The sequence below is a fragment of the Canis aureus genome, chromosome 12, assembly GCF_053574225.1.
Source record: "Canis aureus isolate CA01 chromosome 12, VMU_Caureus_v.1.0, whole genome shotgun sequence".
NCBI classification, from domain to species: Eukaryota; Metazoa; Chordata; class Mammalia; order Carnivora; family Canidae; genus Canis; species Canis aureus.
In genome coordinates this window covers 61354081-61371820 of record NC_135622.1, presented here as the reverse complement: position 1 = coordinate 61371820, position 17740 = coordinate 61354081, and the positions used below count along the sequence as shown (strand labels likewise).

General features: G+C 49.6%; 1 long non-coding RNA gene across 1 annotated transcript; it reads right to left on the bottom strand.

Moving 5' to 3' along the window:
- Positions 1 to 751: 751 nt before the first annotated feature.
- Positions 752 to 17255, bottom strand: LOC144281314 (uncharacterized). Its single transcript, XR_013349884.1, has 5 exons — positions 16219 to 17255; positions 7783 to 8066; positions 6587 to 6835; positions 5210 to 5426; positions 752 to 2304 (listed from the first exon to the last, which is right to left on the bottom strand). It is a non-coding gene; the product is annotated as an uncharacterized LOC144281314 (long non-coding RNA).
- Positions 17256 to 17740: the final 485 nt, after the last annotated feature.

Below are 17740 nucleotides of genomic sequence, written 5' to 3'. Positions count from 1 at the left end.
TCCCCTCTGCCAAGGCCCTGGTCATCACCTTTCCCTTCTGCCTATTGAGCCATCACTCACTGGCCGGAAAAGTGAATTACCTGATATTTTACAGAGGAGATCATATCATTTTCAAGATTACTAAAAGTGTCATCTGTAGTGAAAGATTTTGGTGACCATCTAGGTGACACACAATCTGGTCTCTTTTCTAAGGGTATTGTGCACTAAGAAGGCCAACCCTTAAGGGAATTTGCAGAGCTGCTGATAATTTCATAATGCATGGCTTCCACAAAGCCTTAGTGGGGTAAATGGTTTTAGGGTTTCCTAAAGACATGGTTTGGTGGTGGATGGACAGATTGCATATGACATACCCTTGTCGGCAATCCTGCCAGCCTAGATCTTTGATTTCTTCTGCATTTTCCTAAGGAAATCCTGACTTCTCAGCTTTATTTTGGGTGGGCTCTAATTATGCCCCAGACTTATAAAACAACTGGTTAACCAATTAGAGCGACCTCTAGTTGCTCTGGATAGTATACTGGGACTAGACTCTTACTACTGCGCCCTTGTGATAAACACAATTACACTCTTCTCTCCATGGATGAATCAAAGCTCTTTCTGTAAAGGGCTGGACAGGAAATATTTTAGGTCCTGCGGGCCATGTGATTTCTGTCACAACTACCTGACTCCGTCTTTTTAGTATGAAAGTGGACAGACTATAAGAAAACAAAAAGTCATACTGTGTTCCAGTAAAACTTTATTTATATAACCAGGCAACAGGTCAGTCTTGGCCAGCAGACAGTATTTGCTGGCTTATAGTCTAAGCCTCTCAGAGGATAAACTGGCAAATTATCATCACCAAAATAAATTAGCCAAGACTTGCAATTACGTTAGTTTTGACGATTTTCTTCCAGAATTTGTGTTTATAGTCATCCTGCCCTGGAGCTGATTGGGATCTGACCCTTGTTATAGATTTGTAGACAAACAGTGCCGGCGATGCTGGGATGTGAGACACAGTGTCATCCCACTGCAAAGAACCTCTTTCTGCTGAGGTGTTTCCAGTGTTTTCAACTTAGGCAGGAATGGTCCCCCTAAATGATTAGGAGGACACAACTTGGCTGGCAGGGGAGGCCTAGGGGAGGGGAAGGGCTGAAGATACTCTGAGTGGTCCGCATCCTCTTGGGTGCGTTCATTCCAATTCTCCAAGTCTCGTAGCTTCCCAGTTCATGTCTTGCCACTGATGTGAAGGACCCGACATCAACATCAATGCAGCGTCTGGCCCACTGGCACCTGCTGGACTGAAGTGTGCTGGGTGGTAGCCAACACGTCCCTGCGGCTGCACTGGGCCAATGATTCTGTCAGATTAGTGGTTTAAAGGCCTTGGTACTCTGCCCATGTCTTAACCAAAATATTTATGCATGTGGACTTTTCTTTCTCTTTTAGCGAATGAGACTAACCAACACTATTATGAGCATCCAGGCAGCCTCTGATGAACTCCTTGTGCTCTCAAATACACCTGCACAGTGACCTCTGTTTCTCCCACAGCCTTGGCCGTGACACGCATTTCGTTCTAGGTGACTACAATTCATCATTTCTCTAGGTGCTCTATAATGTGCTGTCACAGTCCTCTTGCAATACCAACAGACTATTTGGGTTAAAAAAATTTTTTTTAATCATTTATTTATTCTAGAGAGAGAGAAAAAGCAGAAGCAAGATGGAGAGAGAGAATCTCAAGCAGCCCTGCTAAACGTGGATGCCAATGAGGGGCTCCATCTCACGACCTTGAGATCATGACCTGAGCTGGAATCAAAGAGTCGGATGCTCGACCGGCTGTGCCACCCAGGCCCCCCACCGGTAGACTGTTTATTAGCTAACCACGACAGGCCCAAATACCAACTCCTAATTTTTGTCATTTCTCTAGTCTATTGTCTAGAAACTCCCTTGGTACCAATTTTTGTATCTGGCAAAGTACTTGATGGCATCCAAGGGAAACTGGTGACATGAGATGTAGCCAGACAGGAGCTGTAGTGAATAGGTACCTAATGGCTCACAGAAAAGCCCAGGAAGCTGGGAGAGCCAGGTTTGGAAGGCGGGCACATATGAAGGACTCCAGGCAGGAGCTGGAACCACGGTCCAGACCAGACCTCTGCCCTGAGACAGAAAGGACACAGACCACTACAGCATCCACAAGACACAACTGTCAGAGCATACTTCCAGATACATCTCTGAGGCCATAAAATCCTTTTCCAGGCAAACCTGTCTGACACGGACAGGTAGGTTGGAGAGGTAAGCAGCTGCCTTGACTAGAGAGACCTTGAACTCTTGGTCCTATGGAGAGAAAAAAAGAATGATGAACTTTCCTGACAAAAGTTTTGTTCTTACATAAGTTTGAGTGGCATTTATCCATTATATTGAAAACTCATCCAAATTTAAAGAAATCACGTTGTATTCCTTATAAATAGAATATACCCTAACCTACAAGAAATATTCCCTAAAAACATCAAGCCATGTTCATATATCATTCATTCAAGATAGAACATTTCCAACAGGTGTGTTTGACCCATTTCTTCTCACATAGAGATTGGAAGCTGGGGGCTGGGGGGGAGAGAAGGATATGATCCCAGAGACAAGTGTGGTCATGACGTTTCCAGATATGGTCATCAGAGATAGTAGGTCTTTGTTTAATTCGATTGCTTTTAGAAGCACCTGCGGTCTACCCCATCTGACCATCTTGCTATTTTCCATGGCCGTATAGATATCTAATTCTACTTTTTAGCCTTTTAACCTATCTGTTGAACAGCTTCTGCTCAAGAACTCTTTACAGCTGCCAGATTGGGACTCTGAGAGTCGGGACTCCCTTCCTCCACTGGCCTGTGCTGTGTCCTTGGTAAGTGACCCCAGCCTGCCGGGCTGGTCTTCTCGCTCGTAGGAGGGAGGGAGCCCCTCTGGAATTACGATTCTATAAATAGCCTTTTACGAGGGCTCTTACATGCCTGGCAGGCTATTTCCATCACTTGGTTACCTTGCATTTTAGTTCTTTAAACAAAATTCCAACCAATGCTCCTGTGAGTGGTTCTGTTCTCTGGCCTCTAGGAACTCCTGTTGACTTCACTCTGAAGAGTCTGCTGTGGGTGCTTCTGTGGGGTCATGAGGGGCTCTGACTGGGGGTAGGTCAGGGAAGGGTGGCAGGTGGGGCCTCTGACCCCACAGAGCTCATTTCAGGGCAACACCAGACAGGAAGCATGAATGAACGTTCTCACCTGCTCGTCTGCCCACCTCCTTCCTCCTGCACTACGGATGTAGGATCAGAACTCAATCCAGAAATTTCTGGATGCTTTTCCTTCCTTGTTTGTAATTAATGAATGAATTAATTTTGGGGGAGGGGCAAGTGGTTGATTTTTACTTTCTCAAAATCATGCACGGGTACCTAAAAGATGCTTCATGATGTGATAAGCAGGAAATCCCAAACCATCAGAGCCTGCATTCTACACAGAATGTAGAGCCAATCTGTCAAGTTTCAAGCCACAGGGACCTACGACATCAAACAACACGGGCAGAGTGTGTGAGGGGCTGTCAGTGTAAAGGATGACTCGTGAGTTTTTGGTTGTGCTTTTTAAAGACCAGTAATAGAAGTCCGTGCTGCAAGGATGCAAGCCCTACTTGGGGATGGCCGGATGGGGGTGCAGGCATTGCCAGGCTGGGCCGGACAAAAGTAGCCACACATTATGCTGTAGCCTGAACTCCAGAGACATACAAGTGCAGATAAAGATCATTAATGGTACAGACGAGGCTTGGTGCTTCCCTCTACGGGAGTAAGAAGCACGTAGAATTTTGCACGGACAGCTCGGTGTGGCCTTGCTCGGTGCTACCCGCTGCTTGTAGGAAGCCGGCGTGTGGAACGGTGACTCGGGCGAGGGCTGGGGTCACATGCTGTCTTGCCTGAATGATTGCATCCCCCACCGCACACAAACTCATATGTTGAAACTCTAACCCACAGCAGGTGAGGGCTTGGAGGTGGGGTCCCCGTGATGGGACGAACATCCATCTAAAGAGAAATACCAGGTCTGTCTCTGTCTGACTGTCTGTCTCTCCCACATGAGGACACAGCGAGGAGGCTGCAAGCAGGAGGGGAGCTCTCCTCAGGAGCCAAATCCGACAGCTCCCCGGTCTGGGGTTTCCAGCCTCCAGACCTGTGAGAAGTAGGTTAGGTGTCTTGCTTACAGACCTGTCTGTGCTGTTCCGTTAGGGAGGCCAGGCTGAGGGAACAGAGTCACACGCGAGACCCCGGACGCGGGAGGGGAGCCAACCCCCAAGGCCTACCCTGGGTTGTAGCTCCCAAAGGAGAAAACATTGAGCCCAAATTGTGGGTAAAATAATATACACAGATGGTGACCCAATCAGGCTCCAGGCAGATGCGTAGGATGTTCGGCCTAAGGTGACCAGACTGTTAAAAACAAAATACCTATGATTTTCACATAGGTTACTTTCCTCTTTTCTTTATGGAAAAAAAAAAATTCTCTGTGCCTCCTTTCCCTATTTTCTGGTGAAATTCAGCAGAAGGTCAGGCCTTAACCTGAGACGGTCGTGGATTTAATTCATCAACTCCAGCACGTGGCTGGCCACTTCCAGGCTACTGTTCCCACACTTCCCTTCCTCTCAAGGATTGGAAATGTTGTTTTCCAGGGATTATAGCTCATTCTTTAAAATGTTTAATATTTTACTCTTTAGGAGATTGGCTCCTAGCCAAAGAGCAATGTTAAAAATGGTTAAACTGCATACAGCAAGAGGCGTTTACCTGAAGGACATCCAACGGCATGCATGTTCTGTTAAGTCATGTGGCAAGCCTCACACATTGAGGGTGAGGAGACGGGGTGCACGCGGAGCCCCCGAGGGCATTGTGGGGACCCCGTCCCCCCTGGGGACAGGGGCCACAGACCGGCAGAGCAAGCGGTGAGCCGGCAGGCAGGTGTACCTGAGCTCCAGGCCTGGGTCTCCCACCCCAGCACTAGAGTAAGAAGTAGGAGCATGATGCCCTGGGCCCTCGGCGTCCTGGAGAGGACGTGGAGGGGACAGCAGCGACCTGGCCTCCATCACAGCCTTTCCTCTGCCCCTACTGCAGAACACGCTGAGCCCTCCCCAGGGGAGAAACCCGACTTTGCATGCTCCCCTTCCATCAGGCCCATATACAGTCCTTTTGCTTTGGCAACAGAAACTAAAACTCCAACCTGTGTACCTCGTTCTGCACACCCCAGGCGGGAGAGAGATGTGATAACCGGAGAGGCTGGGGTGAGGGACACCAGCCACCGGTGCATCAGGACATGCTGAGACTCCACTGACAGGCCACCCAGCCTGGGGCCGAGGTGTTCGCCTCCCAGGAACCCCTTCCTCGTCGCCACTCTGCTGGCCACACCCGGACTGACCTCGAGGTCTCTACAGGCTCCAAGTCCAGCCTATTGACAGGAGAAAGATCAGAGGTCCAAGGGCTTGTTCTCAAGTCTTGCACAGTAAAAGACATTTTTTTAAAAAATGGGCTTATGGATTTTTTTCACAATAAATGACCCCAAAGATTCAGTTGGCTTTTCTGATTTGCTACCCATCAGTTAAATGGTCTATCACTATGCCCACATTCTCCCAAGGTATGTACCCCAAATCTGCTACATTTCTTTCCTTTATCCTTTTTAAAAATGTTTTATTTATTTATTCATGAGAGACACAGGCAGAGGGAGGAGCAGTCTCCCTGCTGGGAGCCCGACGCAGGACTCGATCCCAGGTCCCCGAGGTCACACCCTGAGCTGAAGGCAGATGCTCAACCACTGAGCCACCCCGGTGTCCCTCTTTCCTTTATCCTTCTTTCTCTTCCGAGTCCCTATCTCCACTCCAAGGTTCCTTATAATCATAGATTAAGATACATTATTAATCTGACCTTCCACCAAGTATTCAATTTAGAAGTTTTCCTGAGATTGTGTTACTCAGAGCTTTTAGGTTCCAGCCCTCATATGTTAGCTCGTGGAGCCCGTTAGCTTCCCAAACTGCAATCTTTGAATTTCTGGATTCTCCCTCACTCTTTTCATTTCTTCTGCAACATGACTAAGTTTTCCCTCTTTCTCTTTAATGATAAATTTGGTTTGAAATGTTACCAACACGTGGACAAGTTGGAAGACTTTTACAATGAAAGCCCACATACTGGGCACCTAGATCCACCGTTAACAGTCTACTGTCTGATACATCACGTGTCTACCCCTCTGGACTAATGCTGTCCTGAGCCCGCCTCCCTCATGCCATGTGCCGTGAACACGCCAGCAACAGGCAGCTCACACGAATGTTCCCGTCTTTCCCACCGCCTGTCCTGGAGCTGCAGGCTGAGGCACGCACACCTGCCTCCCACGCTGCAGGTGAGTGTTCACCAGGGAACCTGCCATCGCACAGCTTATCCTCGTCTTTTGGTCTCTGGTACCCACTTTCTGCTACTTGAATAGTTAAGCAAGGGCACGTACGTCCCATTTTAAATGATGGCAGCACTGCATTGCGATATATGGTAAGCTCCGGCAGCTAAACAATGCTGCAGGGAAAGATAAAGAAATGAAAGGAGGCATCGTGGCCATCACCAGACCTCAGCAGAAGTTTCTTGCTGGCTCACGTCACGGCTCCGTGCACGTCAGATGCCTTTCTTGGCTGAGCTTTTGAAGCAGTTGCATCAAGGATGGTGTCTTCTTCCGTTCGTGGCTCTGCTGCCTTCAGAGAGAGCGAGCACCAGGAAGGCAGTGCTGCATAGCGTTGATAGGCATGGACGGGGCGTATCCTTCTGGCCAACATCCCGCCTCTGCTATCGGAGGGGCTGGGAAATAGTCTCCTCCTTTCCCTGTGCCCAAGAAGAGGAAATCAGTTTGGTGAGTATCATAGGGTCCCAGAGCCACCAGAAGAAAGTCTCACAAACTTGGGGACACGAAACAACCGAAGTTTATTCTCTCATAGTCCTGGAGACCAGATGTCTGAAATCAAGGAGTTGTGGGGTGTGCTCCCTCCAGCAGCTCTAGAGGAGAACCTGTTGTGTAGTCTCCTGTTAGATTCTCCTGATGACCAGCAACCCTCAACATGCCTCGACTCACAGATTCATCACCCCCATCTCTGCCTCCTCGGTCACAGGGCCACCTTCTCCCTGTCGGTGTCTCTTCTCTTCTTATAAGGACATCAGTCGTATAGGATAAGACTAATGACTTGGCTCGATTACACCTTCCTAGATCCTATTTCTAAATAAGGCCACACTGGTGGGATTTCAGTGTATGTTTTTTTTTTGGGGGGGGGGTCACATTTCAACCCACAACAGTTAGTACCTCACTAGTCTCATCACAGATTCCAAGGAGAATTTCTTCTCCACACGAAGAAGTTTGCCCTTGAAGCCATGCTGGGAATAGGACATGAACATTACCGGCGACAGGTGGTTCCACGCACCTTCTCAGGAAGGAAACTAAGAAAAGCTGGAATTTATAGCTCCCTGTGGAGCACTATTTCCTGTCATTTCTACTAAATTGTCACTCATAGGTGGTTTTAGGGCAGAAGGAAAGTCTCTGTCCAAAGCACACGCGTCTACCTTATCTGTAAGGTAGGTAGGATGTGTGACCGCTCTGAGCAGGATGGTGGGGTAACCCCGTGGGGCGATATAGAACTTTCACAGGTTTCTAGCATCTCTGAGCTTTGGGGAATGGACATCTGAGCGAGGAAGGGCACCATTGTTCTTTTATCCCGTAACTCAAAAAAAAAAAAAACAAACCAAACCAAAACAAACAAACAAAAAAACAGAAAACCAACCTTAAACGTCCGTAGCTCCCCCCGCCAGCCTGCCTGCGATGCGACATCTCTGTGAACCGTAGTGAAGCAGGGCCTTGCGTCAGGACGTTACCGTTGTCACATGCTGAGCGTTGGTGTGCGATAATTACTTAATTCACAAACATCTACGGAGCGGCCAGCATGGAGCCACGGGGACTGCTGTCTCCATCGTGTCAACAGCCCCAGTGGACTGAAGAGTGGGGCCATACCTTGTTCTTCACGGCACCTGGTGTGGTGTCTTAGCACCCCGACACCACGAGTGTTTGCTGGACAAGTGAATAGATGAATCAGTGAATCAATAAATACATAATTTTAGAAAGATTTTATTTATTTATTTATTTATTTATTTATTTATTTATTTATGAGAGACACAGAGAGAGGCAGAGACAGGCAGAGGGAGAAGCAGGCTCCTTGTGGGGAGCCCGATGAAGGACTCAATCCCAGGACCCTGGGGTCACCCCCTGAGCCGAAGGTAGAAGCTCAACCGCTGAGCCTCCCAGGGGTCCTGATAAATAGATAATTTTCAAGAAGTGAAATGTTTGCTTTGATAGGATCCACTAGAGATAATTAGGTCAGATGCTCAGTTATGCTTCAACAAAACCAATAAAACCCAAGAACATAGTCTCCTAATAAGAGCGTTTCTGCCTTAACTAATGTTTTTTTTTTTTTCTTTAGAAAAACCATAAGGTAGGCAGTTTCAATCAATGAAATAGATATAGTGATGATATTTTCCAAAACTGTTATCAGGATACAAATTTGACACAAGAGGTAGATTCCAAATTATAAATGCAGAAATTCTACTAATGCATACAAATTGTATCATGCAATCTTGGTGGAAGGCAATTTGGCTATCTGTACCAAAATCTATGGAAAATGTCAAACACTTTGACCTAATAATCGTACTGCTGGGAATCGACCCAAAGAAATAATCCAAAGTATTGAACATGCTTTGTGAACCAGTATTTATGATAACATTGTGTTTGACAGCGAAAAATTTGAAACAGTCTCACTGTCCAACAATAGGGGAATAACTAAGAAAATTATAGGACATGATTATAACAGTCTTTAAAATAATGTTTTTAATGAGCTTAGAATAATAATATGAAAGAATTTATATTACAATAAAAGAACAGGAGGCAAAATCATATCATGATGGTGTCTGTATTAAATATCAATAAATCCGCGCATAAAACTGAGTGGCAGTACACAAAAACGTCAATAGTTATTGTTTCTGGAGTGTGGAACTTGAGAGGTTTAAAATTTTCTTCTTCCTGCTTTTCTTTATTTTTCAAATTTATGGCACTGAGTATTTTGCAACGGGAAACATAATAAGCGCTTGGAAATAAAGGCACAAATGAGGTGAAAAATTAAATTACATTAAATGTTACATTTATGGAAAAGAATATCATAAAATTATCACTGCCTTGGAAAACTCGAAGAATGAGTTTACTGTGCATACGGGGGCTAAATTGAAATAATAAAACAGTTGGAGGCCACGATTTCTGAATGTTCGCAGGCTTTGACTAATTTGCAGAGGCAGACAGGGAGCCCTGGGCCTGACAGGCCACCTCCGGGGCCAGGCTGGTCAGTGCCCCGACCATCTCCGGGCCCTCCATCCCCTGTCCCCCACCCCCCGCCCGTGTTCAATCTGCCAGCTGCCATGAGCTCCGACACCATAGATGCTGGCAGGAAAGAACGGCGCGGACAGACAGCCACTGCATTCAAACAGGTCACTTAGCAAGGAAGGGAGTCTGACGACATTCACATCAGAGCAGCCAGTCTAGGAGCCCGTCTCTCTCCTCGAGGGATGGGAGACACCTTCTCCGGTGTGGTATCCGGCGCTGAGTCCCGCCCCGGCCAACGTCGCCCAGGGAGGCCGCACACACGCCTTACACTGGGGGTGTTTAAGAAAGAAGTCCGTTTTCTGCTGGGGGCTCACGATCAAAGAGAAATCCCCTCCTGTTCTCATCTGCTTTTTGTTAGAAGAGTCCAGCTACCGAATAGCAACAGGAGATCTCTAAATACGACTGTTAAAAAAAAAAAAAGAAAAAAAAAAAGAAAACCCCCGGGGCCTTCATTTGTCATGTTTGCACCCACCCCCTCCATGAGCTGATAACATTTATTTTATTATATTTTTTAATCAAAGGTCATTTGCTTTTCTGGGAAACTGAACACACACACACACACACACACACACATGCGCGTGCGAACAATTGGCCGGGCATTGTTCTGAGGATGGAAACAGCAACCAAACGCGAGCTCATCCCGCTGCAGGACACTTCAGAGCATATTGGGGGGCCTTCACCAGGGGGGAGGCGAGGCAGCACAGGTGGAGAAGGGTCGCGCGTCTGGTGGCTTAGGACAGAGAGCCTGCGGTGATGTCTGACTTCTGGAGGGACGTACAGGTTAGGAATAAGAGTTTGGAAATGCTCGAGGCCTGAGTGCTCCCTTCGCCTGCCAGTGCTCCCTCCTCCCGCTGCTGGGCGCTGTGCAGTGAAAGCGGCCACGCAGCCCTGGGGAGCAATTCGCTTCCGACTTGTCTGCAGTTGTCCCGGAGTCTCCTGGACAGAGGCAGTTTCCCCCCACACCTGTGACTCTTATCTTTGTCTGCACCGAGGGGGGCACCTGACGGGCTGAGCACTGGGTGCTACACTATATTCCGGCAAATCGAACTCCAATAATAATAATAATAATAATAATAATAATAATAATAATATACATATAAAAAAACCTTGAGAATTCTTTGAATGTCAAGCCCCTGATTATCTTCCCGCATAATGAAGGTGGTTTTCTGTTTTGAATGGTTAAACCTCTACTTGCGTTTTGACAGGTTGTAACTTTCGGGGAAAAAAAAAAATCTCTGCGTTAGGAGACGGTCAACAAGAAAGACATAGGAGGTATTTGGGTTGAGATTTTGCAAAATCGTGGCGGGTTACATGACCTTTTAATGAGCCAGCCGAGCTTTGCACGGATCATGGGCTCTCTGTCCACTTCTGCGAGTCTCCTCTGAGCCTCCTGGCTTCCTGGAGGGGCTCCTGCAGAAGGGGGTGGAGGGGCTGCAATGAGAAGTCGGGGCCCCACGTGTATGAGGCCTCCAAGATTTTTCTCCAAAGCTGGCTTCCTGCTGATTGATACCAAGGTCATTCATTATGCAGAATCATTAGTCACATCACATTACTTCTGCAATCAGGCTTTTGATGATCAGTCTTAAACTTAAAAAAAAAAAATCACAATTCTCAAAAGGCACAAAAGAGACGATACATTTGTCCAGCCCATTATACTTCCGTGGTGTTGCTCACTTGCCTGATCCTTTCTGTACCTAAAGCACTGCTCTGTTTTATGTCCTTGGCCTTTTTTTTCTTGGTCACTTAATTTGCCATCCTACGTGTAGGCCCAGTGTTTTCTGGAAGTATCTGGAGTCCTGACCGTGAGAACCGGGCACTTGCTCCACAGAATGGGCTGCTCAGACCCCATGCCCCTCATGTGGCAGTCGGTTCTCCCTCTGATTGTTTCCAGGAATGTTGTCTTCTCCCCGGAAGCCAGCTTCTCACGGGCGTGGGCTCCCTAGTGTCACGGGCTGCCTCCTCGGAGCCCCCCGCAGGGGCCTAGGATGAGACCCCGAGCTCCCGCAGCCCTGCTGCCCAGGGGAGGCTGGAAGCAGCGGTTTGCAATGTCATCTGCAAATGTTTGGGTTTGTCAGTGGGGGTGCATCAGCTGTGAGAGGAGATGCCCTCTGTACCCTAAAGGCCAAAGCCATTCAGCATCGTGGCTTTGGGGAGCTTGCGGCTCTGCACAGCCGTTGGGGCGGGGGGTCATCCGGGCTGCGGGGCAGGGTCCCTCCTGCACGGTGCGGCCACCGTGCACAGGCACAGAGCGACACCACCCTCGCTCCTTCATCCCCCTCTGCGCAGGAGGGACCCGGGCACGGGGAACAGAGAGAGGGGCCTGGCCTCGCCGTTGCCTTGGAGACGGGCTGGTGGGGCGCCTCTTCCCCCTCATTAACAGGCCCGTCCATTTGCAGCGGATTTTCTCCTCCATCCCTCCTGCTATTTGTGCCTCTTAAGCAGACCCTAAAAACCTTCCCCTATTTGTAAGGACAAATAAAAAATGACATTCTGCGAGGCCTTCGGCACTTAAAATCCGAACAGATAATGTGCAGTTTCGTTTGTGATGCCAATTCGCAAGGGCCCCCCAGCAGCCTGTTCTTGGGGTCCCCGTGGGGGGCGAGGCTTTGTGATGACATGCAGGCTGCTCTCCCGTCCCTGCATTTCCCCCTTTCCTCAAAGCTTTCCTGCCACTCGGCTTCTCTATCATCTCGGTGCTATGATCGGGTACCCCGATCCCTTCTGCGGGTGGAAGACCTCACCAGCACCCAGACTGGGGTTCACAGAGCTATCTCCCAACACGATACACGAGGAGAAAACGGGGCACGGAGGATGGTGCTTTATACACGGTGAAGCGCAAGTTATACTCGGGCAAGTGTTACAAGAAGAAAAACCTCCCGGTATTTCCCATACCTGAGACCCTTATGTTTCACAACAGAATATTGAACGCTTCGTTTATTTTTGAATATTTATTTATTTGAGAGAGAACGAGCAAGCGCACAGGGCGAGGGGTGGAAGAGGAGAGCCTCCATCAGACTCCCCGCTGAGCCCCACTCCTGCCCGAGTTGGGGCTCGATCCCGGGACGCTGAGATCATGACTCTGAGGCAAAATCAAGAGTCAGGCACGTGGCCAGCTGAGCCACTCGTGCGCCCCAAATATTGAACATCTTAAACGTGAGTTCCATGTCACCGAGCATGTTCCAGGCATTTATTTTATTTAGCCTCCTTCAACCCTCCCGCGTCTGGGGTGTCGAGACTCTTCCTTCCCGCACCCCTGGCGGCTGCTGTGACCACGGTGAGTGAGCAGGTGTCCAAACGGGTTCTAAGGGGATGGGGTGTCTGCCTCCCTGACCAAGCCGGGCCTACCACATGTCTCTCCCCCGCTGTGGGCTTCCCCGTGGGGACGGCGAGGCCCCAACCACGGTGAAATCATACGGTAGAAGGCCACTCCATCCCCTTCTCAGGTGGGTGACACGGCTCTGCCTGCTTCAGAAAGATGCTTGGCCCGGTGTCCGCTTCTCTGGCTCCGGACGCAGGCCTGAGTCGAGGAGACACAGGTGGTAGGAGACAACGCCCTTCCTCTTGCAGGTAAGCGCTCCTGCTTGTATATTGGTTGGCTTTGTTTTCAGGCAGCATTCCCCCTAATTCAGCTGTACTTTTTCCCCTAGGCCAGCCAGTCCCCAACTGCTCACGGTAATTTTTTTTCTTTCTTTTTTTTTTTTTTTTTCTGAAATGGCAAATCCTTAGTGTCTTGCTACCTTTCTACAGAGATAGGAGAGGCCAGAGAGGGGCGGACGAATGAGGCCTACGAGGCTGACTTGCCACCCCACCACCCAGGAGAGCTGTAACCACTGTCTTCCTTTCTACAAACCCACTGGACAGGTGTACGTTTGAGCCAACTTTGGTCGTTTGAGCCAATTTTGGTAAAATGAGGTCCCTGGGGCTGGAGGTGCCTCCTGCAGTTGGACAAAGAGTGTGGTCCAGCCCGTCGGCCCTGCCATTCTGTCACCCTGGAGACAGAGGGGCAACAGCAGGACCAGGTCCCCGGAGCGGGGGGTGGGGGGAGCTCAGGAAAGGAGGAAGGCGCAGAGGTGGCGAGCCTGAGCTGGACCTCACACTGCCCACGGGCTCGCCATGCCTGATGGCTGCAGAGGGCTGCGGGTCCGAACCAGGAGCAGGTGCGCGGGAGGGAAGTGGGGGAGCAAAGCCTCGCAGGGGCGGACAGCAGGAGAGGAAGGGCCTGGATGGTGTCGGGGAAGGATGCTTGGCGATCGTCACCGGGCCGGGACTGTGCTGCCTTCACCTGAGCTGTCTTACAGCTTCACGGAGGAGAGAAGGAGCCCCCCAGCCCCACCATGGCTGCAGGAGGCTTTGAGCCACCAGCTGTCATGGGCCTCAAAAGACTGGAAGTTTCCGTTTGTTACACCTGTCGTTGGATGTGTTCCTCTAAGAGAAACACTTAACCAGGGCTGAATTAAGGCCAAGGAATGATGACATTACCCCAGGCCTGAAGAAGCTGTCACTCAAGATGCAGGCCTGGGCAGCTGGGAGACGAGGCTCCCTTCCCCAGAGCAGAGGGGTGCCCGGGCAGACAAGGTGGGTGCCGCCCCCACCGATCCCCTGCCTCAGCCTCAGCCCCAGGCTGGGCCCTGCTGACCAGCCACGAGGGGCCACCGGGGAAAAACCCTCTGGGGAGGGTGAGGAGATGGGGATGGCCAGGCAGATGGGTCGTCAAGACTTTGGAACTAGATAGAAGAAGCCCTTGGAGAACCTCAGATCTGACCCCAACTATTGCTTTCTGTAGGCAAGGAACCACCTGAGGACCACGCCCAGCCTTATGGACCTTGGCCAAGCCTTTCCATGTCCTTGAGCCTCCGGACCCTGATTCCTGGCCCAGCCCTCAGCCTGCCAGTGTGGTGCCTGTTACAGGGTTCGCAGCACACGGCACAGTTGCAGGTGGTGCTGTGCTGTCAGAGAAGGGTGACGGGTCCCCTCCAGGGGCTCTGGGACTCCTGTGGCCTGAGGGGAGGGCAGAGGAGAGGGTCCAGGTGAAAGAAACAGGGCAACAGAGCCTTCCTGGGTGGCCGCTGGCCTCTGAAGACAAGGCAAGGATCCTTGCTCCTTCTCCAACATCCCTGTGCCCTGGAGGATCTCTTGAGTTTAAAAAATGGAAGCTTTCCAAAAAAAAAAAAAAAAAAAAAAGGAAGCTTTCCCATCTCTTCCCTTTGTAAATAGAAGCTGAATTACAATTAATCTTCTGGCCTGTTTCATTCTGGAACTACAGCTCTGTTTATGGGCGTGTCCCTGAGGATCTCCAGCAGGTAGAGCTAGGACAGCCACGGGCTTGCACGTCAGGCCCAGCAATGTGCAAGTCCGAACTGCACCATTGCAGAGACTTAGGGAAATCATTTTTTTTTTTTTCTCTCATGAGTTTGGGTTTTTGTGAGCTGTAAATGGTGACAGTGTTACAGATCTTATAGATGCTTTAATGGCTGATAGAATTAGTGCCTGTGGAATTGGTCCTCACTGATTCTGGGACATATTAGACACTCCCCAACTGTCAATGATATGTGGATCATTGCACAGTTACAGTTTTTATTTTTTCCTTCTAATGCTCACTACCTTGTTTGAAAACAGAAATTCTATTTCCTGTCATTTCCTGCAACATTCTGATCTATGCTCCTGAGCCTAGCACAGTAGGTGCTCAGAACACATGGTTGACGATGTATTTTGAGATGATAGCACTGAGAGCACCCCAGAAACTTTTCCTAACATGATTAATGCAGATGCAGATGTATAGCAGGGGAGTCATCCGGAAACAGCCCAAGGAGAGATGGAGCATCACCAGGAGGGGCCCAAGCTGAGGGGACGGAGTTCATCTCACCACCTCATACGGCTGCTCCAGCATCATGTGATTTACAAACGAAATACACATCTGCTATATGTTAGCAAATTGAACACCAATAAAAAATAAATTAAAAAAAATAAAGAAATACAGATCTGTGGGGTAAACTAATAACCCAAACACAAAATGAGTCACTGCTCTATTGGGATCCCAAACCTCATTTACAAAACAATGACTTCCCTTTAAAATTAATAAGTACTTGGATAGAGTGTTCAATGTGTGATGATACAAGCATCACGTTTTCTAGAAAAAAAAAATCAGTGAGAAGGAAAAATAACAATTATTGTTGGTTCCAGATAGGAGCAGAGAAACAGTTTCTGATACTTTATCAGAAATTAATAACAAGATTTGGTTTGGCGTGTATGTGATTCATGTGCATTTTGAAAAGAATAATTCCTCCAAAGATGATTTAAAAACAAATATATTCAATTCACTAATAGTCACTGCTCGCCTATTATATTTCGGGTAATATGTTATATTTTATAAAAGACAAGATTTTTTTTTCTCCAAGTGCTCCCAGTCTAGAGGAAGAAGCACACAAGAATAGTAACTCATCTTCCCAGTTTACAGAAACAGAAACGGCCTTCATAGGCCCAATGCCTCCCTGTGGGACCAGAAACCTGATATTGCAGGAGTAGGGAGGATCAGGACATGAGGAGGAAAGGGTGGTTTGAGGCAAAATCCAGATGGGCTTCAAGTCCACACTAAGGAGTTCTAGCTGTCAGCAAATATTTGGTTTCAGGTTCTGTCTTTTGATTCATGCAATTTTTTTTTTTTCCAAGAAGAAGCAGCTCTGTCATAGTCAGATGATGTATGAAGAGCACCGGGAAAGAGTGAAGAATTGACTTGCCCGTGGGGACCAGGGTACTGGGCAAGCACCTACCTGGGAAGCAGGGCTTGGGGGCCTACCTGGGTGCCTCTGGGCCTGCTCGTGCTCTTTCTGCCTTTCCCTCTCTGCGAGGTTCCCCGCCGAGGGATAGCGCTGCGTTGGTGATGGAGTTCCCTGGAAGGGGTTTAGCGTGGGGCTGCGGCAGCACACGAGGGAGCGAGCTCTCTCCAGCGGGGCAGGGGAGAGGAATCTGCACTGTGCTGGAGGTGTAAACGGGGTGGGAGCTTGGGATCGATCAGGACCTTGACTTCCCACAGCCGTGTTTACTCGGGGGTGAAGAGCTGCCTCTTTTCAGATGCTGGGGTTGACGCCAAGGGTGACAAAAATGCAGGCCAACTTATAAAGGGGGCAGAAAGGGCTCGTGCCGGGTGCTGCAGTGCCTTCCGTGGGAAACAGTCCCTGTCCATACCCTCCTCCCTGCTTTCCTCGTCAGTTCTGCAGCAGGCCCCTGGTCTCCGCACGCAGTCTCCAGGGCAGCTTCCTAACTGGACATCCCGAGGAAGTCACTCCCCAGTTGAAGACATCTCAGTGTCTTGCTATGGCTCCAGAATAAGTGTTGGTCGACAAGCACCAGGCCCCAGGGCTTGAGCCCTTCTCTGTCTCATGTCCGATTTTCTCCCATCCACCAGGAATTAACCCTGATGCTCCCCGTCCCTGACTGATACATGTGGTCCCGTTAGCGGTGGCTTCGGGGACAGACCGTGACCCAGGTCTGGAGGTCAGTGTCAGCGCAGAGCCACCTCCAGGTCACTGCATTCCAGCCCCCAGGGGCCCGGCGTGTGGCCACCCTGGCCCTGTCTGAGCACTGCCATCCCGGTCATGAGAGGGCAGCCAACGTCCAGGAGACCCCACACTGCCACACTGCCCTGGTGCTGGGGTGGGCTTGCTTCTGAAGGTTCTGGCCCTGGATGCCAGCATCGGATGGGCGGGGACTCCTTGCTCATCCCACATGTCTAAATAACCTAAACCTGAGGTCTCCCAATGTCATAGCTGAGCGTTAACACACCGCCGACTGTTTGCACCCCCTGGAAATGGAGCTGGTTTGGAGACATGTTGGGGATTTCCTAGGAAGGAAATGAGAAACATTCTTAGAAGGCTCAGTGACTATGAAATCATCACAGAGTTCTCCGCCTGCCTGTTGGGAGACCCAGGGAAGTTGTAGGGAATTGAGGCTGAGAGGGCCGTGGGCTGGTGGATGGGCACCCGCGGGGCTGATGGGAAGAGGTGGCACTGAGGTGTGACTCGGCCACCTGGAGAGCGGTCACTGCTAACTCTGGGAGCCTCCGAGGCCATCGATGCCCTGCCTGGTGCCAGAGATCCCGAATGTGACAGGGCTTCCATGTCCCCCAGTCCATATAGACCCAGGTGATTGTGACATGCACCCCCTGCCAGATAACAACCACTGTGAGAGGCAAGGCTGTCCACGCACAGAGCAGCACAACCAGAACGTTGTCAGTTCTCCACACCTTGCTCAGATGCTCAGTAAAATAAAACAAATAAGACACAATAGGAAGTCCTTGAAGGATGGCGTTTGTCTGAGAC